Source organism: Chroicocephalus ridibundus, chromosome Z (genome assembly GCF_963924245.1).
Source record: "Chroicocephalus ridibundus chromosome Z, bChrRid1.1, whole genome shotgun sequence".
NCBI classification, from domain to species: Eukaryota; Metazoa; Chordata; class Aves; order Charadriiformes; family Laridae; genus Chroicocephalus; species Chroicocephalus ridibundus.
Genome location: NC_086316.1, coordinates 75,416,484 through 75,434,834, shown reverse-complemented (window position 1 = coordinate 75,434,834; position 18,351 = coordinate 75,416,484). Strand labels below are relative to the sequence as shown.

Here is an 18,351-nt window from a genome sequence, read left to right as displayed (position 1 = left end):
AAATGGATCTGGCCTTTTCCAACCCACCCCCCCCCCGCCCCCAACCCCTCCCGACACTGAGAGATGTTGCGGGAAATCGGAGCTGGGCCAAGCTTCCTCTGAATTAGGAAAACATAACGATCCAACCACTGACTTTTCATAGGTTCCCTGTGAGCGTCGTGCCTGTTTTCAGGGAGCTGCCTGTGCCCCAGCGGGGGCTGCGCTGCCGAGCTGCTTCTTCGCACTGCCAGAGCGGTTTATTCCCAGACCCGAATGCAGAGGTGGGGCAGACCTATAGGTGCCATCTCCAGCCCCATGCATCACCCCGCAAACAAAGGGCTGTCTGATCCAAGCGGCTGTGTCTCAAGGGAAGGCCAATGTTTTTGTTACTGACTGCATCCTGCTTCCACATCCGTATTAGGCACTTAATAAAAGAAGCCTGACTTTTGTACATAATGGGCAGCCCCGCTTGCCTCCCTTAACTTTGGGATTTATGGCAGAAATCCTGGGATCTCTTAAGCTTTATTGCATTCTCCCTCCCCTGAGAGGCGGGGAGGATCAGTGTCGTCTCATTCAGCGGGGAGCTGGGGCATGAAGGATGCAGACCAAGGTGACTCAGGGCGTCAGCAGCTGCCCTGAATTTTAAACTGAAGTCTTTTGTGTCGTCTGGAGCGGAGTGCTACCCTCCATCAGCCCTGCAGGCATCCAGGCCATTCATTCCATGTAAAGTGTAGGTCTGTATTTAGAAAACTAATTTGTACTCTCATGTTGAAAAATTGTAGTCTGAAAGTCTGGTAGTTCATGTGCTTCATAGAAGCTGCAGGGCCAGGTTCCAGTCTGGTGACCCTTCTCTGGCAGCAGTGGATTTGCATCCTTTGGGCTTAGACAGCACCACCTAGAGCAGCTGCTTCAGAGTCTTCCTTACCTCCTGGCAATCGTCCCTCAAAAACCTTCAGGCTGTGGATAAGAGAACAGAGAATATTCAAAAGATGCAAGCCACTTTTATGGTTGCCCAGTATTCTGCCTGCAGTTCTGCTTCTGGTTCAGTTTTTGCTGTGGCAGCAGATGCTGTCTGACACTTTTTCCTGTGCAGGATGCCTGGTATCCTGAGTTTTCTCTACTCAGTGGCTTGGTTGTGTTGCCGTGTGGATGGGTTGGTGGAGCTGTTGACTGGGCAGTGCAGGAGTACATCTGTTCTCTTTTTATGTGAGCTGCAGAATGCAATATCCCAGACCAGGATATTACATAGGGGTTATGGTTCATGGAAACCTCCTTTCTGTCTTTCTGTGGGGATTGCAGGCACTATTTCATGTGAAACAGACGAGGGACAGATGAAGTGCCCTCCTTTACCCTTGCCCACGCCATCAAGCTGCTGTGTGGCAAGGGTACCTCTGAGCTCTGGGAATAAATGAAATGAAGATACTGTGTGTAGTTGTAGCTGCCTGATGCTCTTTCCTGTGGTAAGCTCTGCTGAAGCTGGGCCAGGCATCGGATCCTGCTGGTTTGCCAGCTCGACTTAGAATGCTTCAGGGTAAACTTGGCTGGGAGGAGTTTTTCTGCTCGCTGTATCCCTCCCAGATGTTCAGGGAGGCTTCTTACCCCAGTTCTGCTTGGCCTTATGCAATCTGCCTTCCGCTGAACACTTAATTCCCAGTTCTTCACCAAAGCCCTGGACACACAGCAGGGAGTTTTCTGAGGTTTGTTGGCTGTAGGTCTCTGTTCCTCTGATTCTGGAATGTGAAGCCTCGACGAGGTTTTGCTTGTGATATCTGCTGCTCATCTGAAGCCCACGGTTGCTCCCTCTCCTCTTGCCATTCCTTTGTGTGCTTGCCTGGACTGGGAATACTGGTTTCCACAATTCACATCTGTTGTGCCTGGGGTGGGTATTTGCTGAGCATCTTTGTAGCCCTTAAGCCTTGCCCCGGACTCTGTACTTCCGACTGAGTCCTCAGTGGAGCTGTGGATGGGAATGTGTGTCCGCCACTGGCACTGATGGCTTCTCTTAGGAAACCTTGGCAGAATGATGATGGTACTAAATCATAGTTACAATTAAAGCTTTATTTTATTAACAGGTTCCTGGTGCCCAGGAACCTTGAGGCCAGACGGGAAGAAGAAGCCTGTTTGGTTTGTGCACTTGGTGCACAGGACCTTCAGGGCCTGATAATGAGGGAAAGGGAAGGAATACATGACCCGCTTGTCCATGGGGAATGGCTGCTTGCCCTACAAAATGGCGTGAGTTGTGCTAACCACATTGCCAGGGTGACCGGTCACAGTGTCCCCCTCAGGACTGCTCCTGTCTCAACAGTCTCCCCATGGACAGCTCTTGGTCTGCAGTCACAAATGTTCTGCTGACACCAGCATCTGTCTGGCACAACCTCTAAAGGCTGCTGTTGGAGGACACTGCCTTAGGATGCTTTCAGTCTCACTGCTAGTTCAATTGCTTTGCAGAAAACTATGCACTGCGGTGGTGGTGTCTCTTGAGCAACTTGTTCATGTCCTTCACCAGAAGAACTGCTTGTTGGCTGATTTCACAATGGCTGGTTCAAACTGCACCAGGATCTTCAAGTGCCAGGGCAAGACAATGGTTGAGATGGTGGTGTGTGAGCGCAGATTTGGTGTGTTGCTAATCTCATCCCAGCAATGGGATGTGGAGTGTGGCCATCCTACCTCTGTAATGGTAGTGCTACCTTATACACAGCATTGAGACTCTGCCTGGCAAAGCCTGTGGAGTATGTGGTGCAGGTGTCTAGCTGTGCATGGCCCTGTGTCAGCACAAGTTCAGGTGCAGACCATGAGCACTAGAGCTCTGCAGCTCCTTGCATCAGGCCGTGGTGGGATATCCTGCTGAGATGGAGCATTCCTGGTCGCTATGCTGAGGGCACTCCGTGTCAAACACCAGGCTTTGCAGTGCATCAAAGCTCTGTTGCCTGTGGTGCCTGGGTCCGGCGGGGATCTCTGTGGAACACGTGCTGTGCAACACATCTAGCTATCTGTGGTTTGGAAGACGGAGTGAAGACTAAAATTTTCTGATGATTCTAAGTCGGTCAGGGTAGTCAGTTTGAAAACTGCCTGAAGAATTACAGCAGTATCTTGCAAAACTATTAGCATGATAAAACAGCAAGTGGGATTCCATGCTGATAAATGCCACATCTTTATGCATGTAATGGTGATTTGTGAACAGTTTCTCACTGCCCACAAGAAGCCCTTTGGAGTCACTGTGGATCGTTATCTGAGCGAATCGGACCAATGTTCAGCTGTAGCCAAAAAGGCAGACCTCATCCTGGAAATAAAGAATAAGGCAAAAAATCATAGAATCACAGAATGGTTTGGGTTGGGAGGGACCTTAAAGCTCATCTCGTTCCAACCCCCTGCCATGGGCAGGGACACCTCCCACTAGACCAGGCTGCTCAGAGCCCCATCCAGCCTGGCCTTGAACACCTCCAGGGATGGGGCATCCACAGCTTCCCTGGGCAACCTGTTCCAGTGCCTCACCACCCTCACAGTAAAGAATTTCTTCCTAATATCTAATCTAAATTTCCCCTCTTTCAGGTTAAAACCACAACCCCTCGTACTATTGCTATACTCCCTGATATAGAGTCCCTCCCCCTCTCTCCTGTAGACCCCCTTTAGGTACTGGAAGGGGCTGTAAGGTCTCCCTGGAGCCTTCTCTTCTCCAGGCTGAACAACACCAACTCTCTCAGCCTGTCCTCATAGCAGAGGTGCTCCAGCCCTTGGATCAACTTCGTGGCCCTCCTCTGGGCTTGCTCCAACAGGTCCATGTCCTTCTTATGTTGGGAGCCGCAAGAGCTGGACACAGCACTGCAGGTGGGGTCTCACCAGAGCAGAGCAGAGGGGCAGAATCACCTCCCTCGCCCTGCTGGCCGCGCTGCTTTTGATGCAGCCCAGGATGCGGTTGGGTTTCTGGGCTGTGAGTGCACATTGCCTGCTCATGCTGAGCTTCCCATCCACCAACACCCCCAAGTCTTTCTCCTGAAGGCTGCTCTCAAGCCATTCTCTGCCCAGCCTGTATTTGCTGGTATATATTTTCTTGTATACTTAGCTGTGTCTCTATGTCAATATACTTGTATACTCATGTTGTGCCTGCATGTTGAGTACCACACACAGTCTGGTCATCCTCTCTCAAAAAGAGTGGCACAGACCTGCACATGATACAGGAAGGGGGAATGAGAATGATTAAGGGACTGGAATAGCTTCTGTAGGAAGAGAGATTAAATAAGGAAAAGTAGATGACAGCGGGAAAGAGTAAAGGCCTATAAAATAGTGTACACTGGAGAGAAGTTGAGTAAGGAATAACCTTACTCAACTTTGCTATTTCTCACAGCACAGAAACAGCACATCCAGAAAAATTATTTATTAGGCAGGAGGTTAAGGAAGTCCTTTTTCAACGCCGTTGATTTGTAGAACATGTTGCTATGAGATGGCATGAAGGCTGAAAATACACACAGATTCCTAAAGGAACCAGACACCTCAGTGGCAGAGATGTGTTTCAGTGGCTGTTAAACATGGTAGTTGGTGTGCAGCCTCCAGTGCTAGAAGTTCCTTCACTGCTGATGAGTGTGGCCTTAGGAGGGATCAGTCTGTACTCTGATATGTATATGCCAGTGCCAAAATGTCAAGGATAAGGCACTAGACCAGAATAATTCTTGTTGTGATCCAATATGGTGGTTCTTGTTACCAGAACACGCTGTTAACAGTGGGGTGAAAATGAACTGATTTGGTTTTGAGCACTTCTGGTCTAATGGCTGTCCTGTGGGAGTTACACACAGGCCACCACAGATTTTCTTATATCTTTTATTAGCAAATCTGAAAGCGGTTGAGGAGAAAGGGCTGGTGCAGGCATAGCCCCTCAACTCAGTGTTCCAGACACCATTGTGGTTGTTGCAGAGTATGCCAGCTCAGTGACTATTGCCCAGCTGAACAGGTGAGATGCCAGGCGTTAGCTGTCTGGTGCTATTTTTGCACCTCCTTGGCTTCTGATTGCGATCTGGTTTATGTCCTGATGGAATAAAATCTGTAGTTTTAGAGCCCCTTCTTCATATAACTGTGGGTGTTTTTGTTATCCATCCAAATGCCTCGTCCTACAGAGAGGGGAAAGAGCAGGCTATTGCGAATTCTATTGTGAATTCCTCTGTCCTTTCCAAGTCCTGTGTTGCAATTTCCTTCACAGTCCAAGAAAACAAAATGCCTCCATTCTCCCTTCACTGAGAACTGGGAAAGGCTGGAACTGCACTGCCTTGAGAAGACTATTTGCTGATAATGGAGTGCCTTAGACGCTCATTTTAGGAGCAATAGCACTGTTATTTGCCTCTCACCCCGCTGAAAACTTACCAAACCAATGTTTGGGGTTTTTTGTGGAAGCTGGCTGAGGCTGTAGTGAAAACAACCAGGCAGTAATGGACATACGATTTTTGTCTGTCATTCAGCTTGCTGCAGGGGGATTCTTAACTGTTTTTAAACCTGAGCAAGGTATCGTAGTGAGGTTTTGGGAACACTGGGCTCAGAATCCAGGCATAATTTTACCTCTGCCTTGTTCCTCCAACCCAAATCTATACACTCACAAGCTCTAAGGTTTGTGCCTCTTTCAGTGGGATGGATGAAGAGTTTAAAGCCCCCGTTGTGCTGCCCAGTTCCCTGCAGAGAAGGAAAAAAAAAAAAAAAAAGAAAGGAAAATAAAGGGGGAAAAAAGTCTCCTGGCAGCCTCGGGCTGTTTTTAAACGAGACAAATGCCCGGGGTGCCTGTCTGCCAGAGCCTCCCGCCTGTACAGCCTGTCCCTTTTTTAGCACGCTTCTCCATACGGCTATATCTGGCTCCGGTTCTTTGCGCGGGGAACGTGACCTCATCGTTGTTTTGGTATTTCCAGTGATTCAGCCTGGTCCAGGGCAGGGAGGAGTCATTCCTGGTTGCAGGCTGACAAGGGGTGTTTGTGCGTTGCTGGAATTCCAGAGCCCTGCAGCCCCAGCCCTTCCGCTGCCTTGACAGCTCGGCCGAGGCTTGGGCTGGTGCATTGCGTTCCTGCCTGGCAGATGGCCTGGACACAGCTGATCGAGGGACCGAAGCTGCTGTTTTGGGGTATAATGGGGATCCCTGTCTTTGCAGTGTACCTGCCGTGCTGAGGGTGGAGGAAGCTTCATATGCTGGGGAAAGCCACAAGGAGTCTCTGCTCCATGGGTGGAAAAAGAGTGTCGCAGGATGCTCGTTAGTGTTTACAGCCTGCCAGCATCCTGTAATGAAGTTAGCTTTACGACATCTGCAGCAGCTTGGTAAGTGTTCTGATTCTTATTTCAGGGAGGGGGTGGGGGAAACTGAGGCACGGAACAGGGAGGTGGTCTGCTTGAGGTTTTATGCAGCTGAGCTGGAAAAGTAAACTTCTGAGAAGTGGTGCTGACCGTGTCTGTCCTGTCCTGTAACGGCTGGATCCCTGCAGCGAATGATGAACGTGGGCAGTGGGTCAGGCTGAGGCGGAGCAGTGTGTGTAGGGAAGAGCAGCTCCCGAAGTGAGACGAGGCCAGGATGTACAGAAGACCCTGTACTCTGTGGGTATCGCTTGCCTCCATCTCTCTAGGTGTGGCCAGAAAGCACAGGGGAGAGCTTGTAGGCAGGGCTCCCCAGGCAAGGTAGATGCCCGTGCTCCCGGCAGGCTGTGGATGCCGCAGGGCTGTCACTTGTGCCTTGGCAGGATTGCTGTCACTGCTGATGCGGTGAGCCTTATTGCAGCCTTGATCTAAACACTCTCCACTGCCTCACTAGAGCCTGGGCTTGTGTGAATGGTTTTTTAAACCCTTTGGGATCATCTAGTGGTTAGCCATTCCCTGGCTGAGACTGGTTTGGCTGCAGAAGCAGCGTGGTTGAAGACGTGGCTTCACTGTTGTCTTGCTTAGCAGTGGACCACACTGTCAGTGTAGTGGCTTCATGCCAGGAGAGATCTGTTCCCACCTTGTCACTATGCAGGAATAACTTTTTCTTTCCCAGTTGTGTGAAGGGGTAGGAGACAGTAGATAATACAACCTGGCTCCTCTCATCAACAGGGAGCATTGGGTATGTAGTGACAGGATGAGGGCCAATGGTTCAAACTAGAGCAGGGTAGGTTTAGATTAGACATTAGGAAGAAGTTCTTTACAATGAGGGTGGTGAGACACTGGCACAGGTTGCCCAGAGAGGTGGTGGAGGCCCCATCCCTGGAGACATTCAAGGCCAGGCTGGATAAGGCTCTGACCAATTTGCTCTAGTTAAAGATTTTCCCGCTTACTGCAGGGGGGTTGGACTAGGTGACCTTTAAGGGTCCCTTCCAACCCAACACATTCTGTGATTCTATGATTTCAGGCTGGCTTAATGCCCAGGTGGCTTCACTCTTCTGGTAGGTATCACCAGGACATATACCTATTACTTTGGGGTCCCTGTGCCCTCCTTGAAGCTAGGTTTTTAACAGCACTACCCGATGCAATTGGCCTAAAACAATTGTTTTCAATTTTTCTCTTTTGAGGCTAGGCAATATTTTTTCAAAGGAGGCCCCCCCACCTCCATGGAACAGGTTGCTACGTGACTACACGAACCCCCTGTTCTTTGTCACTGGCTGCACCCAGAGGTCCCTGGCGTAACCTTTATGCCTGTCTGGCACCAGGCTTACTGAAAATAGGCTGTGCCAGCTGTGGTAAGCATCCTGAAACAGCTCCTTCTTAGTCTCTTGCTGAGGTCTGTCAGTGCTGGTTTAATGGGCAGTGGCTGGGACCTGCAAACCCGCTCTACTGCTGGTTCCAGCTGTGGGCACAACAGAGGCATAGCCCTCAAACCCTTTGACACATTGCTTCTTTGACCAGTCCCTGTCTTCCATCTTCTGTATTTGGTGTAAACCCAGTCGCAATACAGCTTGTAAGTTGTTCTGAAGTGGAAAGGAAAAAAGAGCACCAGCGGAGAACTGGAGAGAGAGGGTAAGTCCCAAAGATGCGACCAGAGTCCCTGAGCATGGGGAGAAAATGGGAATGGGCTTGTGGACCATGAGCTGGTGGCAGACACGGATGGAGCTGTAGTCTGACCAGCCTTTCTCCCAGGCGTGATGGGCTGCTGCAGCACCGTGAGTCAGAGAAGGTGCGGGGCTGGGGCTGTCCCAGGTGGGTCATGGGATGGAGAAATCGCATAGGTTTGCATTATGGCTAGCAGGTGCTGTGTACAGAGACGTAGGGGAGTGTGGAGCTGGGGGTGGGGGTGTCTCCCCTCGCGAGGGGTCCCTTCACCCCATGGCTTCCCCTTGGCAGGCAGCCGCCCGCAGAGCACCATCACCCTCCCTTCTTCCCGAGCTTGCTGTAAATGGGTCTCTCTGTAACACGAGCTGCATTTCTGCCATAGCCCTCTCCCGAGTGAGTGCATCTGTATTTACACTGGGGCTTTAGCGAGCAGCCCGGCCCTGGCGCCGCCAGCAGCCCGCAGAACCTTGCTTTTCTCTCCTGCCCACATGCGCTGCAGGCGAGACCAGCAGCCTGGCACGGCTGTGCCCGAGGAGCAGCGGGTGGCGGGCAGCCGGAGGAACCCCTGAGCCAGCTCCCATCTGGGAGAAGCGCCTCGTCATGTCGCCTGCCGCCCGCCATCCTGCAGCAGCGGCAGAGCTGCCCGCGGAGCCTCCCCGCGGCATGGCTCGCTGATCCCTGGGCCGGCACGGGGACAAGCTGGTTTTGCTTTGGATTATCGCTGGCTCTGCGTGCTGTGTTCTCCCCGTTGCTCTCATGCCCTTGCTGCCGCAGCCGGCTCCCAGCTGCAGTGAGCCGAGACCACCGTCTGGGGAGATTGTATCTGGCAAGGTAGGAGCTGATCCCTTCCGTTTGTTCTGCTAAAAGTGATGCCGCCGGTCCTGCCCCTGCCTGGAGAGCATGCTGCAATTAGTAGCGCGTACATGGTTTTATTTTGCATTGTTCTGTAGCTCTGATGAACAGTCGCTACGCTGGCTCAGGCTGTAGCCTCTATTATATGGAAAGAAAATGCGTATATCCATTTTCTTTTTACCTCCGTACTGGAAAATCAAACTCTGGCTCGCCTTTCTGCTCCAGGGTGCTGTGCTGGCGCTCCCGAGCCTGTCTCTCTCCTCTGATTTATGCAGCATCCTGTGCATGTTCTGCAGGTCATGTCACCTGCTTCTCCGGGTGACATGGCTGTAGAGAGAGCAGTCTGGAGGTGTCTTGGGAGAAAGGAAAAGGGAGAAGAAGCTCACGGAAGACAAAAATCAAGGAAGTTTAACATTCATGGAAATGGCTTGAGAGAAATTATTTTTACCCCAGAAAATTAGGGAGGGGAAGAGCCTCCTTTCCCTGGGTAGTCTTAAAAGGGTATCTATTTTTTTATCCCCCCTTCAGACCTTTAGGGCAAGGTGTTTTGATATGGAAAGGCCTGAGGCTGCTGTTGTCCTTAGGGGTGAAGGAGAGTCAGTCTTAACGAGCCTGGTGCCTCCTTTCCACTGGCATTTAATGCTCCACCTTCCCCCACCGCTGCACATCTTTACTGGGGCTGCACAGCGAAAAGAGGTGATGTCCAAGAAACCCTGCCCCTGCTGGATTTCCCTGCAGTAGCCAAGAATAGATAAAATAGGAGGGTAGCAGCATATTCTTCTGACCCAGCTGGTGTTTAGGCACAGCTGTTCCTTTTTTAGTCCACAGCAGCTGGGGTGTGCCTGCCCCTGTGCACACAGCCATCCATCTTCCCCAAGCTTGCTGTACCTGGGCTTCCCTCCCATGTGGACGAGAGTCTCCTAAGCAAGACAGACAAGGGTATCAGGCCTTTCTGCAGGTTATAGTTTACTACTGAGGACTAGCCCAAACAACAAACCATATTTTAGACACCCCCCCTCTGTATCCCTAGTTGCTAAGCTGTGAGGAGGGAAGGGGGTCCTCTAGCTTCCCCTGCTTACCATATCCTGCTGTGCTGCCAGTGGGTGTATAAATAGTGCCCACAGTATACTATTTTGGTGGCAAGCTCTTCCCAGGATTCATCCAAAGAGTTATGTGAGCAAGTGTTAAAAATAACACCGAGCCCTGCCCAAATGCTGGTGTCGTATCAGCCAAAGTGTTGGGAATCTTCCATAGATAGCAGCCTTAGACCCTTGGGAGGGGGCAGCAGGAGGGGGTCCAGCAGGGATCCCCATGTTTGCCTCTTCTTGCTGTCCTGCTGACCACGGAGGACACTGATCCTCAGATTCAGAAGATGTGCTGGTCACCAAGAGGATGTGAGACTTTCACTTCTAATAACATTATTTGCTAACCGAGCTTTCCCTGTGTGTTCTGAATATTATCGCTAAGTCTAATGAGAGGTATAGGAATGCTGGGAGGGGTTAACCTGAGCTTTAATCTAGCCGGCTGCAAGTAGCCAGATCTAGCTGCTTTGCTAAAAGGTTTTGGGCTATAGCAATGCATATGTAGGGATTCTGGCCCTATGTTAGGTTTATCCTGAGGACTGGTAGCCAGATTGGTTTAATTGCAGAAGGTGTATTAAATGTACATGTTGAATAAACAGCTATGGGTCTGGACATTCTTGCTATCCTTTTAAACACAAAAGTAATTCCAAAATTCTGCCCTTTTCATGGTGTGGTTGGTGCCTATAACTGAAAACTGGACCACACGGCAGGGATTGCTGGGGAGCCGTGCTCCTTGGGCTGTGTAGCCAGCTCTGGATGCACCATCCCCCTGAGGAGCTGGAAGCCACGTTTTATTTCCCTCCGGCTGGGTTTTGCCTGTTGTTGGGCAAGTCCTGTGCTAGGTCTGTAATTCAGGTGCTCCCATGCTGATGCAGCATCAGCCACTGCTGTGTACTGGAAAACAGGAGACACACTGGAAAGCAACAGACCCCACTGAGTTCTTGCCTTCAGTGTGTGGAGCCTAGAACCAACAGAAATGCTTCTTGGAGGGCTCACGCTGAAAGAAGCCCCATCTGAAGACAGAAATGCTCTCTCTTGCAGGTATATGATGTGGCTTCACTCTTGCCATGTGTAATATGGGACGTAGGAGAAGTTACCCCTGTGGGAGTGGAGCACCCATTGTTGTTACATGGCTTAATACATGGAGCCCCTCATACAGAAGAGGAAGAGAGCTGAGATGTCTCCTGGCTGCAAACCCGTGGGAAGTGCTTGGGCTTATCTATTTGCTCTTGACTTGAAAAGAGCAGTGTTGTGGACAGGGGAGACCACGCTTCTCTTTCAGATACTGGGGTTCAGGACTATAGCATTAATCCCCCAGTACATCTGTGCTAGTTTGTAGCTTTGTAGAGGAAGGGACAGGTGCTCAATTCAAAGATTGAGAAGTACTCAATCTTTGAGTACTTCACTTTCAGAAGGGATGGATTTATTTTAAGCTGATACAGAAAGTTGCTGTGAAAGCAGCAGGTGTGCAAAAATTGCTAAAAAGGTCACAAGCACTGTTTGGCAGCCCATGCTTCACCTCCTCTGATATGGGATTACTAATTCTGGCAGACGTTCCCAGGGATGGAGAGCAGGTCCCGTAAAAACATTGTGACCAAGGGTTTTCTCTGGGCGTCGCACTGAGAATGAGTGAGAGCAGAGCAGCCGCTCGTCTTCTGGCTTGAACTGTTGTATCTCGCATGCTCAGCCCTTGCTACCCTCCTCCCCATCTCACCATTTAGCTGCTCTTTTCTTTTCCTTGCTGTGTGTTGAGAGGGACACGCTGGGTTTGTGCACAGGATGGAGTGCTTTCTTAGGTGTGTGTTGAAAGCACGGACTTCAGAATTGTCTGGAGATGGAAATACGTCACGGAGATGAAAAGCATGTTTCTCTTTGTCCAGGAACATGCTCTGGGCAATCGGTCCTTTATCAGGGGCTTCCTGCTCTTCCGTTCCTCTGCTCCTTCCTGCTCCTCTCCCCTGTCCAGCCAACAAAGGAGATCTCTGAGTCATCATCGTTCCTGCTTATTATTAGGCCTGAGCCAAGGCTCTGTGTGTCGTCATACATTACAGAGCTCCTGAGGGTTCTTTCAGGGCTCTTTCCACCCTGGCGTGTTCTTGTTCCCCTGGCTGGAATGTGTCTGAGGTCTATGGGGAACATATGATCTTGTTTGTCATCTTTAAGCACCACTTTGCTGGACTTTGCTCTGGCACCATCTCCTGTGTGGTGCCAGAGCCCCACAGCAGTTTCCAGCAGTTCCTGAAGTGCTGAGATGTCTCCACAGGCAGCCTTGTAGAGCAGTGTGCCCCATCTCTTTCCTCTGCTTCACATGAGGCCAAGCCCTCTTTCAGCCTGTCCAGTGTGGTCTAAGCTTGGCATGTTTGTCAGGCATCTCCTCTGACCTGCAGTGCCTTCGTGGCCTGCCTCCTGACTGGCGCCTGGGCTTTGCCTCCGCCAGCTTTTATTTTCTATTTTAAATAACATGGAAGGATTTCCTCCCACACACGGATCCCCTTTATCCCTATAGCGTTTCCTTTGTTGTTGGTCTTTCTCCAACATGGGCAAAACTGTAGCACGTCGTGGACAGGCACGTACTTCCCATTTCTGTCGCTCTGTGCCTGCCCGTGTACAGGGTGGGTGCCCGTTGGTTGAACATGTCTTTTGGAGGAGGTAGACCTTGCACAACTGGCTGCACAGCAGCTAGGTGCTGCAGATTAGACTCTTTGTGCCAATTAAGCATACACCGATAAGCACATACAGCCAAAAGGTTATTTAATCATGGGCTGACCTGGCATGGAGACCTTGGCTACAGCTGACTGATGATTCAGGACAGCCTGCTGCATTAGATGGGAAAAGGTAACCGAAGAAAAAGTTAGGAGAGCTCTCAGCTGTGGTCAAGAATCATCTTCAACAAGACTGAGTTTATGAGAAAAAGTCTCTTCGCCATGGTGGAGGAAAGGAGGATGAATCCACTGTCTGAAAGCTGATGCTGGGCATATTCCATTTAGGAAAAAAAAAAAATCAACAAAACCAAACCAACTGGAGTATGTTTTTAACAGCTGGGTGGATTAGCTGCCAGGTCAGCTGGCATGGCATGCTTTTCCACTCTCAGGCCACACCTGTAGGTTTGCTGTGTCCGCCCAGGAACGTGTTTCTGTTTCTCCAGGTATTCTGCCTCACAGAATAAACTGCTTTCATCTTTTAATCCTGCATTAAAGGCTTCCTGTTCCTCTGAGTCAAACAGAAATCATATGAGAATAAGACCTCCAGAAGCCATATAATTACATCTTCCTGACCCAGGCATAGTGGACTCAGGCTATGCCATTCCTTGTCTTTCTTCATTTCATCTCTCTAGAATCTCCCAGTGATTGGGACATTATGCGCTGCGTCCTGCATCTTAGCAGTCCAGTCCCTTCCCTCTATCAGTATCTCCTGATGCCGTGGCACCCTGGGTTGGCCAAGAACCTAAGATGGGCATTTCTTTGGCAGCAAGCTACAAGAATAAATTGTTTCCAATTCCTGACACTAAGGGCCTGTGAAAATTAACAGGAATGCATGCCTCTACATAAGTAAAGCAAAGAGCTTCTGAGACAGACAAGACCATGCAAAATATTAAGAAAACTAGTCTTAACTCAGACTGCTGTGCTGTTTTGGCAATAATGAATGGCTAGTTGTAACTGCTATACCTGATGTCTAACATAAACTTCTCTTGCTGCCCCTCAGGGAGCCTATTCCTGTTGTCAGGGATGTGGAGAACAGCTTGTTCACTTGGGCTTGGCAGCAGCCTCTTAGACATTTCAGAACTGCTCTCACGTACCCCCTGGTTTTCTACCAAGAACTAACCCACTTGCTTTGCAATCCTCTCCTTGCCGTTTTTCCTTCCTCTATTTGAACTCTCACCAGTTTGTCCATATAGGACACGTCCACAAGGCATGTGCTGGGGCTGGGCAGAGAGGAAGGATTACTCCATGTCTTGCATATGACATGCCTGTGCATACAGCCCTACATACTTTGTGCCTGCTTCAAAGCGAAATGCCACAACCACTCAAGTTCAGCCTGTGATCAACGGTAGCCACAGATCCCTTCTGAATGAGCCGCTCACGCATGATGATTATGGGTGGGGATGTGCAATCTGTGCTAGGTGAGGTGTCATGGTAATGATGATAATTTGTGTCACTTTGCTGTTTGTGCACCACCCTTGTCCCTTCAGCTAACAGCATCGGTACTGTAGATGATACAGATGAAGAGTAAAAAATAAACGCCCCACCTGAGAGCCAGCAGGGTCTCCAGGATTTAATTGCAAGCCTGTGTTATGGAGGCTTTTTAGCCCAAGTTTTCACTGGTTCTCCCTTAACTGTCCTTTGCAGCTTTTCGAAATGCCTACTGGCATTTGGGCGCCCAGACAGTCTCTTGGGTGGCAGTGGAGTCTTATGCCTGCCAACGTTGTGCTGTGACATTGCTAATAGTGGCTGGTGTTGGAGTGTACCTTCAGTGGCCCCTTTTAATCAGAGGGTGCTTTGCAGAAGCACAAGCTGTCTAGGCATTGCTTTATTTGCCACTAAAACATAGCCAGGTAGGGCAGGTAACACTGCAGAGCAGCACTGCTGTGTCCAGTTTGGGTGGTAAATGGAGAAACTTAGGAAAAAAATCGGTGTAAACAACTGTAATTAATATCACAGGTCCCTAATAAATCAGCTGGTGGTTATAGAATCATAAAATGTGTTGGGTTGGAAGGGACCTTTAAAGGTCACCTAGTCCAACCCCCCTGCAGTAAGCAGGGACATCTTTTACTGGATCAGGTTGCTCAGAGCCTCATCCAGCCTGGCCTTGAATGTCTCCAGGGATGGGGCCTCCACCACCTCTCTGGGCAACCTGTGCCAGTGTCTCACCACCCTCATTGTAAAGAACTTCTTCTTAATGTCTAATCTAAACCCACCCTGCTCTAGTTTAAACCATTGCCCCTCGTCCTGTCGCTACATGCCCTTGCAAACAGTCCCTCCCCATCTCTCCTGTAGGCCCCCTTCAGGTACTGGAAGGGGCTGTAAGGTCTCCCCGGAGCCTTCTCTTCTCCAGGCTGAACAACCCCAACTCTCTCAGCCTGTCTTCGCAGGAGAGGTGCTCCAGCCCTTCGATCATCTTCGTGGCCCTCCTCTGGACCCTCTCCAACAGGTCCACGTCCTTCAATATATGCTCCCTGGGCTTCGTTGCAAAGGTGGGAGTGTTTGAGAACAGGGAGGTCTGCTGGGGACTGGCTTGGCAGTGAATTGTCAGATCTCACTGATGGGCTTCTGCTGACGCTCCGCGCGGTGATGGCAGGGAACTGCTTGGGCATGTGCAGAGAGAGGCGACTGTGGGCTTTCTGCGAGAAATCCTGAGCAGTTTTCATGCTTGCCGTTGCCTTGGAAAACTGGAATATTTATGACTCAGTACTGAAGCAGGAGGGCAGGAGGGTTTTTCCATTCTTGGATGTGGCCTCTTGTGTGTCCAGCAGAGATGTTTTTCTTCTCCTCTGTTTGCCCCTTCCCTGCTGCATCCCTTCCATGGTGGTTTCTGTGAGCAGAAGCTCGTTTGTGGTGCAGTCACCCTCACTTTGATTCAGCCTGGCGATGCCCCTGGACTGGGAAGGGAATGTCACTTTGGTGTACATCATGGGAACCATAGGCGGTCACCTTCCTTCGTCCGTGCGTGCTGTGTACACAGCAGTCTGTGCCTGTATGTAGGCAGTGAACCATTTCAGGGCTGCGGATTCAGCTCAGCCCTGCAGCTTTTCAGCTGCTTGGTTGGAAACGCATGATTTTTATTTGAGGTCAGAATACAAACCAGTGAATACAGCAGAACTGCAGCTGCCAAATTCACCAGCTCCTATGTAGTATATAATGTGGCAACTTAAGGCTTTCCTCACGGCAGTGGGGAACTAATGGTTTAGGTAAATTGTGCTGTAGAGGCAGCATTGATCCCATTTTGAACACTGATTTTAATAGGAGTGAAGCCAGTAACACCTTAGTATCTTTGTTACCACGGACTGCTCCGAGCAGTTGATTTCCAGATTAGAAGGCATATCTTTTTTGTAATAATAGCCTTTCTGTTCCTTTTGCCAAGGCTTTGATTAGTGAAAGGGTTTATATTCCCACGCAGTGTTATCATAAATATTTGAGAGAGTGCCTGAAGAAACAGGGTTGCTCTTAGAGCTGAGCTCCTGCTTCAGGCACTCTGAAAATCTCAGTCTGGATCAGTTATGTCCAGGCTTTGCTGTGATTCAAGGTTTTCTGCACAGGTTTATGAGCTTGATTTATCAGATTGAAGCTGAGACTTCGGTCATGATTCAGGAGCTGCTCTCTTGTTTCTGTCCTGATTTCCCTTTGCCGAAAAGTGTTCAGCTATTTCTTTGTGGTCTTGCTTGGGCCGTACTAAGTATTAGGGCTAAAAGATGGGCACTGGGGCTGTAGGATTGGTTCTCCCTTTCCCACAGCCTTCCAAATGGTTCGTATCTCCTTGTTGCCCCGGTCTCCTGCATGTAAAATGGTAGCAGCACTTTCCTAGGAAAAAAAGAGTATGAACATACTGGAATCCTGGGCTGGAAGGGACTGGGGACGGTCAGCTGGCTGTGGGCTGGGTTTGGTTTTCCCCTTGACATCTCAGTATTGTAGTGGTATGTGGAACTCAGCCCAGCCCCGTGGGGAGCCGTGCCAGCACCAGCCCTATCTGGTAGTTGTGACTTTTTATGGAGCTTGTGAAAGCCTCTGTTCCTGGGCAGTGAGGCATAGCTGCTAGCAATAGGAAGGTTTCGACCCTAATACAGGAAGGTGGAAATCAAGATAGGGATTGGGATGAAGGAACCACCCAGCCCAGTATTATTTTTCCAAAAGTGGTTGCAGGTGGTCAGCTAGGGAAGAGTGGAAGCAGGGCACGCAGATATTGTGTCTTTTTTTTTTTTTTTCCCTGGGGAATTTGCTAAGTCTATTATATTGTGTCTGTTCAGTAACCTGAAATAGATCTCTCAAGTGCTTGTCCTGCCTCCCCTTGAACCCATGTGGACTTCTGTCTGTAACATCCTTTGCTGAAAGTAAGGAGCAGCAGACAGGCTAGAAGATAACAGGAATGTTGAAAGAGGAACTACTGGTCTGAAGGGAAGTTGTTAGTAGAGAGTAGTCTTGAAATGGAAGCTATTCAGTATGTCAAATACTGCTCTGAGCATCAAAAAGTAAGACTTTGCTAGTGATGTTTCCTGAAGACACAATGCTCAGAAGCATCATCAGAGGCAGTTCAGGGTTATTCAGCAGGAGGAGCATGGATGTCCTTAAGGAATATTACAAATGTGAATTGAATAGTTCAAAATCGCATAGTCGTGTGCATGAGAAATCAGTAAAAAGTTCGGGTCAACTGGGAGCTCATTGGAGAAAGAGAGAGAGATGGGGAAAACACAGGGTCTATCAGTGATGTGCAGGATTACAGTGAACAGCTAGTATGATGCAGTTACGATTTTCATAGATAAATGTCACACGTTGGACAAAATATTTGTATCAGAGGTGGAGAAATTTTGGTGTAGTAAGGCATGGTGAGATCTTGCTTGGAAGACTGCGTACATTTCCAGTGACTTTCTGAAGGCTGTATGCAAACTGGGTCAGGCCCAGAGAAGGGATACTGGTATGATCAAAGAAATGAAGAGCCTACCTAATGTGAAGTGATTAAAGAACTCAGATGATATAACTTTAAACACAGACTGGATAAACGCTGACGTTATAGCTCATTTTTGGAACATGAGTGAATATGGGTGAGCTGTGCACGGGTAAAGATAAGCTAGAAATTTAGAGAATGTTCTTAAACATCATAAGAATTAATTTGGGGAATTAATTCTGTTAGAAAATGGTTAGCAAACAACAAGAAATGTCAAAATTTTTGGGGGGGGGAAAAAAAAAAAGCAATGACTTTCTCTTCTCAAGCCATTTTCTTATTTGGAGGCAGGACTCCTGCCTTGGGTTGCTAGCCCTGAAGAAATCAGTGCTGCTGCTCTGGGCAGTGGGCAGGGGTCACTGGGGCAGGATCACCATGGGGGGCTGGTGCATCCTGCTGTTGCAAACAGCATAACCCCACAGACCCCTGTGCCTCTGTCCCCGGATCCTCTTGGAAGGCAGGCTCAGTGTGGGGGGATCAGTTGGTGACCCCCTTGGGAAATGTGCGGATGGAGGGCAGCCATTGCCACGAGGCTAATGTCTTCTTTTCTCAGTCTTCTTTGGTTCTGACCCCTCATTCAAAAACTCCCATATTGTTTCCCACCGAATAGAAAAGTTGTCGAGCGCATGTTGGTAACGATCAGCCTGTATTGATCTCTGTGTGTTTGAGAGAGGGATATTGTTTGACCTTGAAAGACAGGGTTGGCAGGGATGGAGAATGATTTTGGGTTTTCTTTCCGAGGATTTTTATAAAGTTTTCAGCACCTCATGCTTTTCTGATGGCCTCTGTGTTCTGGTCCCCCTTGCTC

At 49.5% G+C, this 18,351-nt stretch overlaps 1 protein-coding gene across 7 annotated transcripts in view; it reads left to right on the top strand.

Moving 5' to 3' along the window:
• RUSC2 (RUN and SH3 domain containing 2) overlaps window positions 1-18,351 on the top strand; it is a 62,286-nt gene that overhangs the window by 2,502 nt on the left and 41,433 nt on the right. For 2 of the 7 annotated variants that reach the window (XM_063319678.1, XM_063319675.1), the window contains exon 1: window positions 5,843-6,261. The gene's annotated coding sequence lies outside the window, so the exon portion shown is untranslated. Of the gene's footprint in view, window positions 1-5,839; window positions 6,262-8,416; window positions 8,791-18,351 lie in introns of those variants that run through there. The other 5 variants (XM_063319679.1, XM_063319677.1, XM_063319676.1 and 2 more) reach the window with 4 other exon arrangements.